The sequence below is a fragment of the Euprymna scolopes genome, chromosome 23 (assembly GCF_053919585.1).
Source record: "Euprymna scolopes isolate OS-2025 chromosome 23, ASM5391958v1, whole genome shotgun sequence".
Taxonomy (NCBI): domain Eukaryota; kingdom Metazoa; phylum Mollusca; class Cephalopoda; order Sepiida; family Sepiolidae; genus Euprymna; species Euprymna scolopes.
In genome coordinates this window covers 105,458,345-105,477,181 of record NC_136504.1, presented here as the reverse complement: position 1 = coordinate 105,477,181, position 18,837 = coordinate 105,458,345, and the positions used below count along the sequence as shown (strand labels likewise).

Genomic DNA, 18,837 nt, shown 5'->3' with positions numbered 1-18,837 from the left:
AGATTATAAAGATAGACACAAAAACAGTAATTAGTTAATGCACGCGTTACACATTGAAAAAGGCTAAAGACAGGAACAAAAAAAAGGCTAAAGACATTGAAAAAGGCTAAAGACATTGAAAAGGCTAAACACATTGAAAAAGGCTAAACACATTGAAAAAGGCTAAAGACAGGAACAAAAAAAAGGCTAAAGACAGGAACAAAAACAAGAATTAGTTAATGCACGCGTTACACTTTGAAAAAGGCTAAATACAAATTTTTGAAATCCAAACTGCTTAAAAAACAATTCAAAAGTAAAATTTGCAAAATTTAACTTTATATAGGCCAATCTAGCAACCCTGGACAAGAATATGAAAGTGACCTTAGCTCGTTCATACATTATGCTTTGAAAAAAAGGCTAAATACAATTTTTGAAGACCAAACTGCTTAATAAAAAAAAAAAAATTTTAAATAAAAAAAAAAAATAAATAAAAATAAAAACAATTTATTAAAATTTACTTTCTACAGACCAATCTGGCAACCCTGGACAAGAATATGAGAGTAACCTCTACATAATATATATATTAGTGTTGGGAACGATTAATCAGAATCAAGAATCAGAATCAGAAAAATTTTGTGCTTAATTTCCCCGATACTAAAAACGATTCTTTTAATTGTCTTTTATTTTGTTGTGTTTAAAACAAAATTTCCCACTGCTAGTAGTAACGCTAAAAAAATATTTATTAATTTTAAACTACCAGTAAACTTAAAATTTATAGATCATCCCCCACAAGAAGATTTTTTTTACGTTGAAGTAAATATCTGCACATTTAACATGCATTTTGACAGTAATCGGGGAAAAAAAAAACCAGCAATTCTACAGCTAAATATTTACACATTTATAAAGAATCAAAATCGGAATCAGTAATTGTATCAGAATCTAACACCTCTTACACCCGGGGGGGGGGGGGGTCCTTGCTACACAACCTACACACCCCCAGGCAATGTCCCCCCCACACACACACGTTACTACCATTTTTTTTTTCTAATCCTTCTCTCCACCCACCTATCCACACCCGGGCATCACTGGGTACCACCTCCACTAGTATATGAATAAATGCCAAAGTTTTTTTCATTCATAACTCTTATATTACTATTAAAACGATTGACTGTCATTAGCATCAACAAAACATCATCATATTTTGAAATAATGTGTGTGTGTGTATATATATATGCCAAATCAGTATAATTATTTATTAAACAGAGTATAATAAACTAGCCTGAGTGCCCGGCGTTGCCCGGGTGTTTGGAGGTGTGTGTGGAGCAAAAAAAAAAAAAAAAAGCGACATCTTTGCCGTTGCATCCATCGCCAAACCGGAAGTGGCGAAGGTTTAAATTAAGACTAGTCAATCAAAAAGAGGGGATGACTTTTGAAAATATCGTCAAAAAAAGTGACCCCCTCCTTGGAGAAAAGTGCCCAGTTGAGGGTGAAGGAATTAATGTTTTTAGCTAATTTTTCAATATTTGTCGGTCGAAGGTTCGTTCTTCAAAACGATACCGATCTCATGAAAATATGTCGCCTTTGTCAAAAGTTTTAAGCAGACATACAAACATACATAAATTTAAACAGACAGGTGAGATTTATATTATAGACTAGCGGGGGTACCCGGCGTTGCCTGGGTGTTTAGAGGTGTGTGTGCTTTTGGGCAAATCAAAACAAAAGAATAATAAAAAATCGTTGCCCGAGTGTTTGTGTCGGGGGGGGGGGGGGGTAAAAAAAAGTTTTGGTAGGTAAGTAGGAACGATCGAACCCAAAGCCTTGAGGTGAAGTTGGAAAATAAAATGTGAAAAAAAACGTGTAATGTTAACCAGTCGGTCAGCAAGAAATAGTAGCGGAAACACATTTGAATTTATTTAAGTATTAAGACTTAATGAGATCAAGTTAACTTTCACTGCGGGGTAGTTTTTTTATTTACTGCGGGGTAGTTTTTCTTTTCTTTTTTTTTTGTTTCCAAGATGTTGGGGGGAAACCAGTTCCTCATAAAAAGGGGATTTGTCCAAACTGAATAGCAATTGTCTGATATAAGGAGAAACTCCACATTGATCAAAGTTGATTGCTTTTGGACGATTGCGCCGGAAACGATGTCTTAAGCTTCGATAGTTTTTTCACTTTTATACGAAAAAGCCGAATCCACTCGCAGTGATCAAAAAATGTGGAATATTTAGCTTTTCGAAGTCGGGCAAATTAAATAGACAGGCGACTCCCGTTGTTAACTCGTAGATATTAAGATTTAGACATGATATAAAAAGTTTAAAGGAGTGAGCCAAGCGATCGCTTCCCGGAAAAAAACCTTTTGCGGACGTACACAAAAACACACACACACAAACACACATTTTCGCTTTTATATATATATACTAGCGGGGGTACCCGGCGTTGCCCGGGTGTTTGTAGGTGTGTGTGGTGTTAAATAAAAAAAGAACCCGGGAGGAGGGGAGGGGGGGTAGGATCAACCCGAAACCCTGAGGCGAAGTTTGAAAATAAAATCGGCCAGCCAGAATGAGTTAGTGAAAGATGTTTGAATTTATTTAAGTAAGAACCAAATTGACAGGTACGCGCCCGGAAGTCGTCGAGCGTTACGACGACGAATCAAAACATAAGAATAAGCAAAGTAAATATTTGTAAATATTAAATAAAAATTAAATATTATACAAAAAAAGTTAAAACTTTAAAAAAATCGAATAAAAACTAATGTAAGGCAAGCGAACGATGTTAAATGTAAAAATCGGAAAAACAAAAAAGAAAACAGAAAAACGAACGTTAAAACTTCTTTAAAAAATCTGAAAAATAAAAACCAAAAAAAAAAAACACATGAAAAATGGCTTAAATAAGCCTGTTTCAATATTAAAATTTAAAAAATCGGTAGGTACCCGGTGTTTTTGGGTGTGTGTGGTCGGTCGGAGGTGGGGGGGGGGTGTTAATGAAAACCTAAGAATAAGCGAAGTAAAAAAAAAAAAAAACAGAAAAACGAACGTTATGTGAAAAATGGCTTAAATAACCCTGCTCCAATATTTAAATTTTAAAAATAAAAAAAAAAATAAAAAGACATCTCACACCACGATTCGAACCCAAAACCTTTAGATAATGACCCAGTGCTCTAACCAACTGACCTAAGACGACGTACACAAAATTAGGTCAGTTTTTTAAATCTTTAAACTAAATCAGGTTACGACGTCGTATGACGCATGCGTAGAAGCGACATCGTCATGAGAGGACGGTTTTTGGACATTACCAAAATGATGGACTAACAGTCTGACGAAATGGTGGATTGATAAAATGACTGGACGAAATGATGACCTGACGAAATGACGGACTGACAAGATGACTGATTGACGACATGACTGACAAAATGATATGATAGACTGACGAAATGATGGAGTAACAGACTGACGAAATGACAGATTGACAAAAGGACAGACTTGCAAAAATGACGAAATAATAGACTGACAAAATGACGAAATGACAGATTCACAAAATGACGAAATGACAGACTGACAAAATGACGAAATGACAGACTGACAAAATGACAGATTGACGAACATTGACAAAATACCTCTTTTCAGATCAACTTTGTGGTCAAATAAAACTTGATAATTATTCGACATGACATCCAAGTATTTAAAAAACAATAAGAAAGCTGTTAAATTGAAAAAAGAATCTTGCCAATCTCATAAACTGGGCAACTAAAAAAACATGCTTATCGACTAAAGTCGCAGAGACTGTAGATTATGAAAAGGTGGTGGCCTGTCTGAACACAGAAAAAGTCAACTCCTTGCAATCATTACCAACGAAGGTAAGTTCCATTTGAAGTTTTTTTTTGCTTTCTCGTACAGCATGTAAATTATATACAACTCTTTGTGATGCTACGCAATAATAATTTGAAGAAAAGGGGGGGGGGGGTAATCGTTACTATTACCCCGAAATAAATTATTTGAGACAAAATGCAGTTGGGAAGGTATTTCTCTCACAGTGAGAAATACAACAAGGGTCCTAAAGTGCAATTGAAAACTCAGCACTTTGACCAGTAAATAATGGCTGGACAGTCCCGTCAGTAATCTCCAATAGAGACCAGTCAGGTGATTAGCCTGAAATTAATCCCTTCTCAAAGACAGAAGGCAGAGCCTCGGAGAGTGAACCTCGTAAAACTGCATAGGACTAGCAACATAGGGCAAGCAGCAAGGAAAAATCCATTTCAGAAATTGCATAAACTTCATCTTGGTGTCAAGAGGAAAAGGGAGTTTTGCAGTTACACCCAGCCAACACGAAAATATAGTCGATAACTATAGAATGATCATATCACAATGTTATACTGTCAAATTATGATATTATAAATTATTATGTACGATAAAGCTTTAAAATATTTTTCATTATGTACGATAAAGTTTTCAAATATTTTTCATTATGAACGATAAAGTTTTTAAATATTTTTCATTATCAACACTAAAGTTTAAAAATATTTTTCATTATGTATGATAAAGTTTAAAAATATATTTCATTATGAACGATAAAGTTTAAAAATATTTTTCATTACGAACGACAAAGTTTTAAAATATTTTTCATTATGAACAATAAAGTTTTAAAATATTTTTCATTATGAACAATAAAGTTTTAAAATATTTTTCATTATGAACGATAAAGTTTAAAAATATATTTCATTATGAACGACAAAGTTTTAAAATATTTTTCATTATGAACGACAAAGTTTTAAAATATTTTTCATTATGAACGACAAAGTTTTAAAATATTTTTCATTATGAACGATGAAGTTTAAAAATATTTTTCATTATGAACGACAAAGTTTAAAAATATTTTTCATTATGAACGATAAAGTTTAAAAATATTTTTCATTATGAACGATAAAGTTTAAAAATATTTTTCATTATGAACGACAAAGTTTAAAAATAGTTTTCATTATGAACGATGAAGTTTAAAAATATTTTTCATTATGAACGACAAAGTTTAAAAATATTTTTCATTATGAACGACAAAGTTTTAAAATATTTTTCATTATGAACGACAAAGTTTAAAAATATTTTTCATTATGAACGATAAAGTTTTAAAATATTTTTCATTATGAACGACAAAGTTTTAAAATATTTTTCATTATGAACGATAAAGTTTAAAAATATTTTTCATTATGAACGACAAATTTTTAAAATATTTTTCATTATGAACGATAAAGTTTTAAAATATTTTTCATTATGCACGATTAAATTATGTACGGCACAATCACGTTGACACACCGGTTCTCGCCAGATCACCGAAGTTAAGCAATGTTGAGCCTGGACAGTACAAGATGCGTGACCATTTGGGAAGGCTAGTGGTTGTATGTACCTCCTGGGAAGGTTGGGTGTGGGGCCAGCACCCTCACCCTTTAAAATGAACTCCTCGCTACAAAAACACCTACAAAAGTTGTAGATGGCCTATGCCCCTCCAGGGACTCAAGCGCTATGGATGGACGATTAAATTTTAAAACAGTTTTCATTATGCACAATAAAGTTTTAAAATATTTAATAAAAAGTTATAATCCTAGCCAGTAATGTAAACAAAGACGGCTACTTTGCTTAGCAACAATATTAACGCAAACATTAAAAGGCTTATAACTAGATAATATATGAGTGCACAGTAAATGAAGCATAAAAAAAATGACTAAGTTCAGCATTTGCCCCTCCCCCATTTAGCCCCAAAAGTCGCCAGGGGACGTCAAATACTGATGAAAATGAACAAACGGTGCAATTTTAGGCCTTAACATATGTAAATTTGAGTTCTGTTCTATGCAAAGAAAAAAAGAAATGAGCAACTCCATCATTTGCCCCCTTCCCCATTTAGCCTCAAAAGGCCCCAAAGCCTTAACATATTTAAATTTGAGTTCAACACTATGCAAAACTGCTAAATAGACATACACAGAAACTTTTTTGGACAAATATGGTAAAATAGTCCCAAAAATGGAGTGTTTTTATTATTAGTCCTAAAAGAGCACCTGGGCACACCCAAGAATTATCGCAAAGTATAGACAAAGAAAATTATATAGAAATCAGTTAGTTACAACTTTTCAGAAAATTTTATAAAAATCCAAGGCATCAATTTTTTTTTAATAAGCACAAAAGTGTCAATTTTAGCCATTTTAACCGAAAGGCACCCCTAGATGGGCAACTGGAGTTTTTCCGGAAAATCTACTGTTACTTTTTTTTTTACTCATATCATGTTTAATGTTTGTGTAAAATTTAAAAAAATTCCAAGGTGTAGTTATTGAGAAAAGTGTGAACAGACGAACGGACAAACAGACAAGGGTGAATTTACAGGTCCACCCTCCCTTTGTCGGGGGACAAATGAAGGGTTGCATTCAAAATCTTGTACAAGTTTCTGAGTTCGACAGGATATACATGAAGGTCAGAGATTAAAGTGATTGAAATGTCAAAATGACACTCAAGATGAGAACAGTAGTCCAAAGAAAACAAATAATATTATAATATTAAAAATTAACTTTCAGGTTATGACTAAATATAAAGAAAGAAAGAAAAAAGGAAAACAATTACAATTAATTCGTATTATCTAGGTTATACGAACTATTGTTCTCATCTTGAGTGTTATTTTCACAATGTTTCGATGTAACAGCCAACCTTCTTCAGGTGTACCTTGTCAAACTCGGGAATATTTCTGTCGAGCTCATAAATCTGCACCGAATTTGAAACGGGGGAGCCCTTTATTTAATCCACGGGGAGTAACATGCTCTCGTTCCGTCAGAAGTTCTAAATAATTCGTAATAGTACCCCGCCCCCACCCCACCCCCCAGAAGAACGTAACTTAGAACTGAATTATCAAGTACTCTATCTATTACGCCATGAGTCTTTGCAGTTCGTGGATGATGGATCAAGGGCATGCTACTACCCCATGGATTAAATGAATTCGAAATTCTGTTCAGATTCCCGAGTTCGACAGAAAGATTTTCCGAGTCCTACAGACAGATTCCCAAGTTTGACAAGATACACCTTAAAAAGGCCGGAGAAGATACATCGACCGAAACGTTGTAAAAATGGCACTCAAGATGAGAACAGTAGTCCAAAGAAAACAAATAATATTAAAAAAAAAAAAATTAACTTTCAGGTTATGACTAAACCTTGTGCAAAAGAAGAAGACTTTTTTTTTTTTTTTTTACTATTTACTTTCAAAGGCCATTTTTATTTGCGTTTATACTAACGTGTCACTTGTTGGAAATGATCTGTAGATTTTAGTTTTAGTTTAAAATCAAAAAATATTTATTATTTCATCATTACATCCAGCAATGGAAGATTTTGCTTTAAACAAAATAAAAAAGACAAATAAAAAAATTGTTTTTGGCATCGGATAAGTGACACAATTTTTTTCTGACTTCGATATCAATTCTGACACCTCCGAAAGTTCTGATTTTATATAATGTTTAAAGTCCACGTATGCTTCTAGGATAGTGATTTAAAGGTTATGAGGGGTTTTTGAAGCATGAAAACGATGTTAATTTTTGTATTTAATATTAATACTTTTTATATTTTAATACTGACCAAGAGTGGAGGATCGCTTGAAATATAAAAAATAAAATATTTAAAAAAAAAGTAACATTGTTTTCATGTTTCAAAAAACCCTCATAACCTTTAAATCACTATATATAACTTTTTAATGGTACAAAACTATATATAGCACTTTAAAAATAATACACGGAAAAACTCTAAGGGCCGCTTTCGCCCACAAACTCAAATCAAGGCTCAAAGGCTATTCGAGTATAAAGATTAAAGAGCTTATCAGTTGGCGATGCTTAACACCTTTGAGAGGACTAGAAACGTTAAGTAAATGTGTCAAAATCTGATTATCAAAGTTGGTGTCTCAATAAGAATTTGTAAACATTGGATTTAAAAACAACCATGTTGTACTCGGTTGAGAAGAAGCTCCACAGTATCATATTCTACAGATGGGAAGTTTTTGGAAGGAAACTTTGTTAATGATAGTTCAGTTTAACTGAAACATTATGCACTTTTTTTAACAGTGTTGTTACATTTTAACAGACCCAACACATTGTAGACTTCATCGCAAAGAAAAAAAACTTGACTTGTTTTTTTCTTTTTTTTTTTTAACAAAGTATTTCCAACACCGCATTTTTTTCTAAATATTTAAACAGTTCATTTCTTCTCTGGCCGCGTGCAACTTTTCGTCTCTTCTGTGACGTCACCCACATGTCTCCAACACGTGCTTCTCTTGGCACGTCTCGAACACCACTCCTCTGAACAGCTGTTGTGACGTAACTTTGCGCAGTCGGCTTAGTCATTTGCATATCTTTACGCGGCTGCTGCCAATGTTAGCGGCTCTGTTGCATAATTTTAGATACACAGATGAACAACAGGAAAATTCTTTGCGGTGATTGTGTTAGAGAATGGAGAGAGAGAGAGAGAGAGAGAGAGAGAGAGAGAGAGAGAGAGAGGGGGGGGGAAGAGGTGAATTATAGTGTAGACACGTTGACCGGAAGTAAAAGATCAGCTGATTTGATTGCGTGTGAGTCATGTGATCAGGTTAGCTTAATCGTTGAGATTTGATTTGGACACAGAAGAGAACGGACGGCTTCCTCTTCACTGGGGGGGGGGGGGGCGAACGCTGACGTGTGTAGAAGAAGAACCCACACAGGCCGATTTCACTTTCCACCTTCTGCAGGACATCTGGGAAAAGTGAAATAAACTATAGAACTAATTTCTTGTCTTGGAGTGATTGAATCTTCATCCAAAAACAGGTATCAAGTCTCCCTCCAGGACGAGAAATTCCAGATGGTCCAACATCGAAGAAGCAGAGGTAGGTTCTGAAAATACATGTCACTCACACACGATTCGCTTTATGATACAACATAAATATATAATATAACAAACACAGTCATATCCCTTATGATACAACAATATAACAATTGACGCTAGATGAGTCTTTGCTATGAACATGTTACAAGTGTGACGAAGCTACTGACATGTATACAAATGACCAAGCCATGGCACGAGCGTGATGTCATGGCTGGATCAGAGGAAGAGGAAAAACAAAGCGTGTGAGGGGAGAGAGAGATATTTAAGCATGTGTCAACATGTCAGAGTTTTTTTGTTTTTTTTTTAACCAGATGGCAGCACAACAGGAACTTTTAAACAAGATGCGGGACTCATTTAACCACCAAACTTTTAACAAGATTTCCGAACGAACATAAGTGGAGCGAATTACAGACATAATAACTGGTTATAGTTACAGACTAAGGAAGTGTTAATTGACCCCGAGGGGAAAAGCCTGAATGTGACCATATTGTCGCTGACATAAGAAATATGTGTCAGGTGACTTGGTGTAAAAATAACTGGTTATAAATGCGTTTTCTTACAACTGGGAGAAATAAAAAAAAAAAAATTGTTGAATTTCTTTCCTTTATTTCTTTGCGAAACGTTCATAAACAATGTTAGGTTCATGCTAAAATTAGTGTTGGGACGATTAATCGGAGTCAGAATCGGGAATTGGGAAAAAAATAAATAATAAATAAATAAATTGGGGGGGGGGTATCAGAATCGAAAAAATTGGTGCCTATTTTCCGATGCCAAAATGATTCTTTTAATTGTCGTTTTTTTCATTTGATTTTGTTTAAAGCAAAATCTTCCATTGCTGGTAATAATGATAAAATAATAAATATTGATCGATTTTAAAATACCAGCAAAGCTAAAATCTATAGATCATCCTACACACGTGTAATTTTACATTTAGGAAAATATCTGCATATTTAGCAGGTGTTTTTTTACAGAAATCGGGGAAAATAACAACTCTATAGTTAAATATTTAGAGATTTATAAAGAATCGGAATCGGAAATTGTATCGGAATTGGGAATTTAGCATGGAATTCGTAATTGTATCGGAATCAGGAAAAATACTGGAATCATCCCATGGCTAGATAAAATGCAACTACCACATCACACAGGGGGGGGGGGACTAAAGATTGGAGCACCTACAATGAAAATAATGATAAAGCAAAAAAAAAAAACGTAACATCCCTTCTGTGAGAAAGGAGATGTTGGAAAAGAGAAGAGATTATCTGCCCACTAGATTTCAAACTTGATTCTGTACTCTGTCAAGGCAAGAGAGTTGGTTGGTTGGTTGGTTGTTTTACGGCATATCAACCCTTTTCGGGTTATTTAATGCCGAATCCAAAGATTTTTTTTAATAGAATATATTTGTTGTTTTCACGTCGGTTTCTATTTAACCCATAGTTGGGCCCCTAACAGGTACAACCACTCCGGGTCAGAGTGGACCTGGGAGCAATGGTAATTAAAGGGTGGCTCCACACTCCCCAAAGCCCACAAGCTGGGGCCTCAGCACTGGATATAGTTTAAGGTCATATCCAGGACCCCCATCGAGGGACTTTTACCCTCTGCAGGGGGGGCAGTCAGCGTATTCTAATGCCCCACCGACAGGGCCACAAGGCAAGAGAGATTGCTCTGAGCGGCACCTCCCTAGATGCGGCAAGAGTATTTCGCATCATTCAGTATTTCATATCATTCATCTTTAAGTATTTAGATTCTCTTAACAAAAAGAGAAGCGGCTTAAATACACTTAAGTACACTTTCCTCACTTATGAAAATTTAACGGGTATATGCAAACGAGCGTATCAGGGTCCAAAATGTTGTGAAACATGGACCCTTACAGCAGCAAGAGGTTTCAGGCCTCAGAAATGAGATGCTTCAGAAGACTGCTTGGCATCTCTTACAAAGACAACATGACCAATGAGAAGATCAAAGAATACGGCAAGCCATTGGTCCTTGTGAAGATTTTCACACCGCAATCAGGAGGCACAAAATAATTTTAGATTGAAGCTGAGCGAGGCGGTCAAACGTGTGGAGGACGGGGAAGGATCGAAATGACTGGTTGACACGTCATCTGTAGCGTCCCAACGGCCACTGCCACGAGGCAGGTGAAGGTGAATCTAATAAGTCCCACACTGTTGACCAAACTCTAGACCCTGTCTCATCACTGTAATTTTAATTCAGAGCTTGTTGTACGAACATTCCAATGAAATGTTCAACAAACTTGCTGCATTGCGCTCCCTCAACGTACGTTTGTTCCAAAAGTAAAACCCATTTATTTTTAACTCAAAAAGTTGAAGAGCTACAAAGATGGCAATAGTTCCATCGAAACAAATGACCATTTGTGTTCTGGAATTTATTTTTCTAGAAAGTCACCACCATTCTCAACTAACTTTTTCCAGGAATTCAATGACGCTTCTCTGCTTCTGACACACATCCATGACAGGTAACTTTAGAGTCTCACACCATCAATATCTGCAATAGAGAGACGAAACTTTCAGATCATGAATGCATAAGTCATCATAACAATGCATTTTACAATTCCCTCTGATCCATTTGGGCAGAATAAAAAATAGGAGACATTACTTTTGGAACATCCCTTTATATATATATATATATATATATATATATATATATATATATATATATATATACATTAGTAGAGAGACCTGACATTGCCCTCGATTAAATGATGATCAACGAATGTTTTACACTTCCATATTTTTACTGTCGTCAAAATCGGTAGAATCGATTGATTACCTGCATCAGGAGTTAAAGCCCTTGCAGTGACTTAGTTGATAATGCATTGTAGTCTACATTGCACTGTAGAGAATCTACGGCTGATTTTATAAATTATTTTTTGTATATAATGGCTTGAATTAAAGTTTAAAATGCAAAAATCAAGTATTATGCTTTAATTGTGCTCTAAACAGAAAAAAATTCATTTCGAGCGCGCCCCTGTTATATCAAGGAACCTACTGTTGATTTTATATGCCGATCCTTTCTGCTTGTGTGGTAATAAAACTTCACAAATACATTTGTGATATTAGGCTATAAAAGTTGTTAACTTTGTTCAAAATCATCTTCTTTCATTGGATTTTTTCGATTACCGATACTTATCAAAGACATTCCACTAGAAAACCTATGTAAGAACACTGCCAGATACATAAAGTACATTTGTGTGAAATTTTATAAAAATCAACCCAGTCGTTTCGGGGTCCATAGAGAACAAACTCTCACACATAAAATTCCTTTTATATAAAAGTAGAGATAGTTTATATATATATATATATATATATATATATATATATATATATATATATATATATATACACACGTTTTATTTTTATTAAGTTACATTATTGTTTCAGCTACTTGGCCGTTTTTTTTTTTTGGCTGTCTGTAGCATCCTCAGACCTGTAAAAGTCTGAGGATGCTACAGACGGCAAAAAAAAACAGACAGGTAGCTGAAACAATAATGTAACTTAACAGAAAGATACGGTAATAAAAAATAAAACGCATATTTGCTCTACAACAGTATTGAGCCCTTTCTTCAGTTTTTATTAATTACCATTTCCACTATATATATATAAGTGCATTTTTGCCACCAGATGGGAAATAACATATATATATATATATATATATATATATATATATATATATATATATATATATATATATATATATATATATTAAAACCGCAAACTAAAATAAACAAAACGCCTCATTATGGCGATAGAGCGAAAGTTTTTTTCCTAAAGTAATTTCAGACGGCAGATGAAGAAAGTGCCCGCTGCCCGACTTGCTATTTTGGACTACAAAAAGTCAGCCTACTTTTTTTTTTTTTTTATCGTCATTTGCTTAGAAAAGTTAAGTATTGTTGCTCTTCTTTCCAGAAATATCTGGGAGATGAGGAGCAACCTCTAGAAAGCACAGCTCAACTATCAATAACGGTGAAACTGTAAAGCCTATCGTAGTTGGCGGGAAGAAGAAGCAGCACGAAAAAGCGTAAATTACATAATATCTTGTCAGAAAATACAGCAGTTATAATGATATAGAAAGAAAATAATTTAATGGAATAAAATAAAATATAAAAAAAAAAGGACAGGAAGTAGTTGTGCTCTTGTGTACCAAATCCTATTGAAAGTGCGAGTGGGCAGTTTAGCAGCTGTAGTAGTAATGAGAGTAGGAGAGTAGTAGTAAGAGGAAGTTGGTTGGAGAGAAGGCGCTTTATGTTTTTCTGTATGGACGGCCGACCTCCGTAAAGCAGGCCTGAAAAATGATGTCATGTACGGGGTAAGCAAACAAGGTAAACTGAACAGACTGTTGATATTGAATGATAATTTCTTGTTTTTTTTTTTGTTGTTGTTTTTTTTTTCAATACATTAGAAAACTTTTAAAAATGCATTCAAAAATAGAAAAATCAGAAACACGATTTATCAAAAAAAAAAAAAATGAACTTTATTCAATATTAAAAATAAAAACAATTTAAAAAACAAAAAAGTTGTTTCTGTGTTAAAAGTCAATAAACATTTTGTTGTCTCGTGTATTTTAAAAACTAAAAATTTGTTTATAATTTTAATTGAGAAAACAATTTTTTTTTTTAACATTCACACAGTCAAGCAAGGCCGATATACCATCAAAACAAGCAATATACTTTTGATAAATACCAAACAATTGCTCAAAGATCAAATAATTTAAGAGAAACATTACCACTATCACATTCCTACATGTAGTGTGTACGCGTTCTTTAGGAAGCGTCTTGTTTATCTGCTCAGGCGTGATTTGTTACCAACAGTTGTGACGTCAGCAGATAAACGAGACTTCTTGAACAGGCCTGCTTGGCGGAGGTCGTGACTGTGAGGCTGCATATGTAATATGTGGGTTAGCTCTACCAACCTAACTAATAAAGACTGGAGCAGCAGCAAAGGCAATGTGGAAGAAGACGACGAAAAAGAAGTTATGATATCAGTAACGGTAGTAGTAGTAGTGGATAAGTGTGTTTTAAAAGAGAATGGGGGCTGGGGGGGAGGGGGTAGAGAGGGGGCTTTCCTAAAAGCTGACTGTTGAGAATGAAATGAGAGAGGAGGAGAGAGAAAAAAAAACCTGACACATCATATACAAACTGTTCACCAAGGCAACCAAAAAAAAAAAAAAAAAAAAGTTTCAGACGGGTAAATAAAAATAAAAACAAAAAAGGAGGCGGGAGAAGGGTGTGATTTACAGACGGACTAACAGGGGGAAAAAATAAAAAAAATAAAAAAAAGGGATATTTTTTATTTCTGAACAAATTTCAAGGGGAAAATTAATAAATGACAAAGTTATTTTTTAAATTTTTTTTTTTGTTTGCATTTTGGTAAAAATGGCAAGTTTTTCATACTCAAAACAAAGTACATTTTTGGTAACCTAATGTGTGTTTAATATATATGAGTTGTGTGTGATACACTGTGTTGTGTGTGATATTTTTCGCTGTATCACTGATACAGCGAAAAAAAAAATCTATAGTATTTGTAACTTTGTATGCGTGTGTATAATCCTGTGTGATTGACATATTATTATTATATGTGTGTGTGTGTGTGTGAGTGTAATATTAAGTGTATGTAATATAAATATCTGTGTGTGTGTGTGTGTGTGTGTGTGTGTGTGTGTGTGTGTGTGTGTGTGTGTGTGTGTGTGTGTGTGTGTGTGTGTGTGTAACATTGGCCTTCGGGACAAGATCAAAGTGTAGTATTTTTCTTCAGATGCTGCACTTCAATTTTTTGTTCTCTGTCAGTGGAGGAGAAATCCTTCACGACTGAGACAATTTTTGTTTTTGTTCCTTTTCTCCACGTTAAAAAACGACCCTGGTGTCTAACTCTGTCCCGTGGGGAGGCATTGTAAATAGGAGTGTGTGTGTGTGTGTGTGTGTGTGTGTGTGTGTGTGTGTGTGTGTGTGTGTGTGTGTGTGTGTGTGTGTGTTTGATATAGATGAGTTCCCTTAAATAGATTTCCAGACGTTTTTGTACAGGCATTTAACATTGTCATAAACTCTTGAAAATTCACTATGTTATTGCTATACATCTTATGAGATGACTGGCCAATTTTTATGATTTCAGGTTCAAATGAACAGCTACAGCAGGAATTGGAATACATCCTACTAAAGCCTGATTGTCACAGTTGGTGAATTTCAGAAATGCAATCTGAACATGAGGACAATTTAAAAGAACGATATTCAATAATATTCTGTTTTAAACTTTGAAAAAATGCCACAGAAACATATGGAATGCTTCAGACTGCTTTTGGACCATCTTGCATGAATTGGGCATACGTTTCTGAATAGTGTAAGAGATTCAAAGAAAACGAGAAGTCTGTGAGGGATGATGAGAGGTGTGGGAGGAGTACGGAAGTCAGAACACCAGAGTTGATTGGCCAAATAAAGAATTTTACGGAAAAAAAAAAAACGTTGTGTCTATAGAGACAATAAGTGCACAGTTTGATGTCAGTGTGGGAACTGTGCACACAATTATTTGCAAGGAACTGAAGATGCGGAAGATTTGCGCCAATGCACCAAGTCCACAACTCCATCCTTGTTACAGACTATTTGACGAAGATGAGCATCAAGACAGTTCCTCACCCTCCCTATAGTCCAGACTTTGCTTCCTGTGACTTGATTATTCCCTAAGCTCAAGGAAAGCCTAACAAGCTGTCGTTATGGGACAATTGAGGAAATGAAAGAGACTGTGACGAGGGGCATGTGCAAGCTCACACAGGACTTCCATGAGGCATTCCAGAAGTTGTTGAAACTGTACAATAAGTGCATTGCAGCAGGAGGAGATTACTTCGAAGAGGACTAGAGTTTCACGTGTGTATTATCAATAAAAGTGCCCATACGAAAAAAGCCTGGAAAATTATTGAAGGCACCTCGTATATGTTTGTGTGCATGTGGTATTTTTTTTTTTTTTCCTTCCTTTGAAGATTGTAATGCTGGGTATGGGGCAGCCAAACCAGCTGCCAACATTGCCCTGCTTTTTATTGAAACCAACCGAGACCTCTTTTTAGTATCCTAGTTGTTCCCTTAAGTGCAATTGTCTGGATCTCTTTTGCACTTGGTTCACCAGGAATATTAGTTAAGTAGGACTTCAGGTTCTTATTCATAAGCCCTGTGGCACTGTGTGTGTATGTGATATGTATATATGTGTGTGTGTATGTAATATGAATTTATGTGTGCATGTGATATATATATATGTGTGGTGTATATATATATATATATATATATATATATATTTTTTTTTTGTTATCAAGTAAGATCTTTGACTTACTTGTTGTTTCATCAAATACTTTTGCATGCAAAATCCGATCCCGCATTTTGCAAATTCCTACCCTCTGATGAGAAGAAAAGTATTTCTCCGAAACTCGCGGATTAAGGACTATCCATTTATCTAGTGTTTCCTTTTCAGATTAAATATGTTTTTAACTCATTTCAAAGTGTTTTTTAACATGTTTTATTAACTGTTTGCTCGTATTATAAGCTCTATCTCCTATTTGGTTTTATCGAGCTTTTACATCTGGCTGAGATAACTTTATAAATATTAATTCTTTAATATTTATAATATACTTTAATTTTACCATCTTGGATCATTTTGGTAAATTTAAATTGTAATTTTTATTTTATATATATATATATATATATATATATATATATATATATATATATATATATATATTAGTAATGGGACAATTTCAATATTTTTCCCCTCGATTCCAATACAATTCCCAATTCTGATAAAATTACTGATTCCAATTCTTAATAAATCTCTAAATAAAGAACCATAAAATGGTTATTTTGCCCAGATTACAATAAAAACACAACTTCTAATGTGCACATATATTTTTTCAAATGTAAGAACACACTTGTAAGGAAGTGATTTATCGATTTGAATTTTACTGAAAATTTAAACCAATAAATATTTATCATTTTTTTGTTACTACCAACAGTGGAAGATTTTTCTTGAACCAAAATCAAACAAAAAAAGATAAAGGAATCGTTTTTGGCATCGGAAAATAGACACAGATTTTTCCGATTCCGATACTCCAAAAAGTTATGATTTTACCGATTCCTAATTCGGATTAATCATCCCAACACTAATATATATATATATATATATATATATATATATATATATATATATATATATATATATATATATATATATATATATATATATATATGAAATTTATTACTGTGAGTCCAGAATGAGTTTACATATTGTTTCAGCTAGAGGAAAATCCTCAAAAAGAAGAGGAAATATCCAACTAGCATCGTCAGAATTCATAGATGGATCCATCTATGAATTCTGACGATGCTAGTTGGATATTTCCTCTTCTTTTTGAGGATTTTCCTCTAGCTGAAACAATATGTAAACTCATTCTGGACTCACAGTAATAAATTTCCTATATACTGCTCTGGCTACACATTGAGCACTCTAGTCCGGTTTTTTCACCACTGGTAAATATATATATATATATATATATATACTAGCAGTTCCACCTGGCTTTGCTCGGGCCCTATGTACCGTTCACAACTTTATTTGCATACATGTATATATTAAAAACTGTGGATATGTACGGTAATGTCTTTTTATATAATAGGCTTCCTTAAGTACCATGGAGAAAAGTTGATAAAGACCACAGACGTCAAATTTTTAAAACTTTAACCCCAATTTTGACCCATCAAGAATGTATTGTTTTGGATTCAAATTAAATTAAAATGTTTGATTCATGTCCAAGTAGCTTACATCTAAAATTTAAAGTGTTTAGACCCAAAATTGGCGGAGGAGTTTGGTAGTGTCTGCAAAGGTCAATTCTTTCAACTTTGACCTCTTGCCAGCCAAATGTTTGCACAAAAACTGATTAAAAATAGATTGCTAGAGATTGCAAAGGTAAAATCTCTCGAACTTTGACCCCTTGGAAGCTAAATTTTCAGCAAAAAATGATTAAAAAGCTTGCCCTATGTCTGAATACACTTTATGTAAAATTTCAAATGTTTGGACCAAAAATTGGCTGAGTAATTTAGTAGAGACCACAGAGGTCAATTTTTTAAAACTTTAACCCCAATTATGACCTCTTAACATTTATTGTTTTGAGCAAAAAATCAAATTATAAAGTTAGATCCATGTTCAAGGAACGTATATCTAAAATTTCAAGTTTTTAGACACAAAATTGGCGGAGGAGTTTGGTAGAGTTCTTAAAGGTCAAATCGTTGAACTTTGACCCCTTGACAGCCAAATTTCTGTCCGAAAACTGATTAAAACGATTTTCCCAAATCTCAATACTCCTTATGTCAAATCTCGAGTCTGTAAACCGAAAATTTAGTTTTTTGGTAGGGAAGTGTACACAGACAGACATTTTCACTTTTATAGATGTGTGTGTGTGTGTGTGGGTGTGTGTGTGTATGTATGTATATATATGTATGTGTGTGTGTGTGTGTGTATGTATATATATGTATGTGTGTGTGTGTATGTATATATATGTATGTGTGTGTGTGTGTGTAAGATATATATGTGTGTGTGTGTGTAAGATATATATATGTGTGTGTGTGTGTGTGTAAGATATATATATATATGTATGTGTGTGGGTGTGTGTGTGTAAGATATATATATATGTGTGTGTGTGTGCGCGTGTATGTATGATATATATAATGACAGAAAATGCCATGTCATACTGTGATTTTTTACTGTCAGTGTGACATAACTGATTTGGTATTTTATTTATAGCAAATCTTATTACAAATTTTGAAATAACTATTTGAAGGTTTGAATATTGAGCTTATTTGTGCTCTGGAATCTGATTTCCATTAAAATCTATGTAAACTATACAAAATGTGTGTGCATATATATATATATATATATATATATATATATATATATATATAGTGCAAAACTTTGTTGAAATTCAAAGACTTACTTTTTCTTTTTTATAATTTTTATTT

General features: G+C 33.9%; 2 protein-coding genes across 7 annotated transcripts in view; one reads left to right on the top strand and one right to left on the bottom strand.

The window, feature by feature from the left end:
- The window catches only part of LOC145246116 (CTD small phosphatase-like protein 3), a 203,397-nt gene that overhangs the window by 167,277 nt on the left and 17,283 nt on the right, over nucleotides 1-18,837 (bottom strand). Inside the window, exon 1 of one of the 6 annotated variants that reach the window (XM_080107954.1) lies at nucleotides 13,584-13,750. The exons of the other annotated variants lie outside the window; for them this stretch is intronic. The gene's annotated coding sequence lies outside the window, so the exon portion shown is untranslated. Of the gene's footprint in view, nucleotides 1-13,583; nucleotides 13,751-18,837 lie in introns of those variants that run through there. 6 annotated transcript variants of the gene reach the window in all.
- LOC145246115 (high-affinity choline transporter 1-like) overlaps nucleotides 3,722-18,837 on the top strand; it is a 145,640-nt gene continuing 130,524 nt past the window's right edge. The window contains exon 1 of the mRNA XM_080107949.1: nucleotides 3,722-3,829. The gene's annotated coding sequence lies outside the window, so the exon portion shown is untranslated. The remainder of the gene's footprint in view (nucleotides 3,830-18,837) is intronic.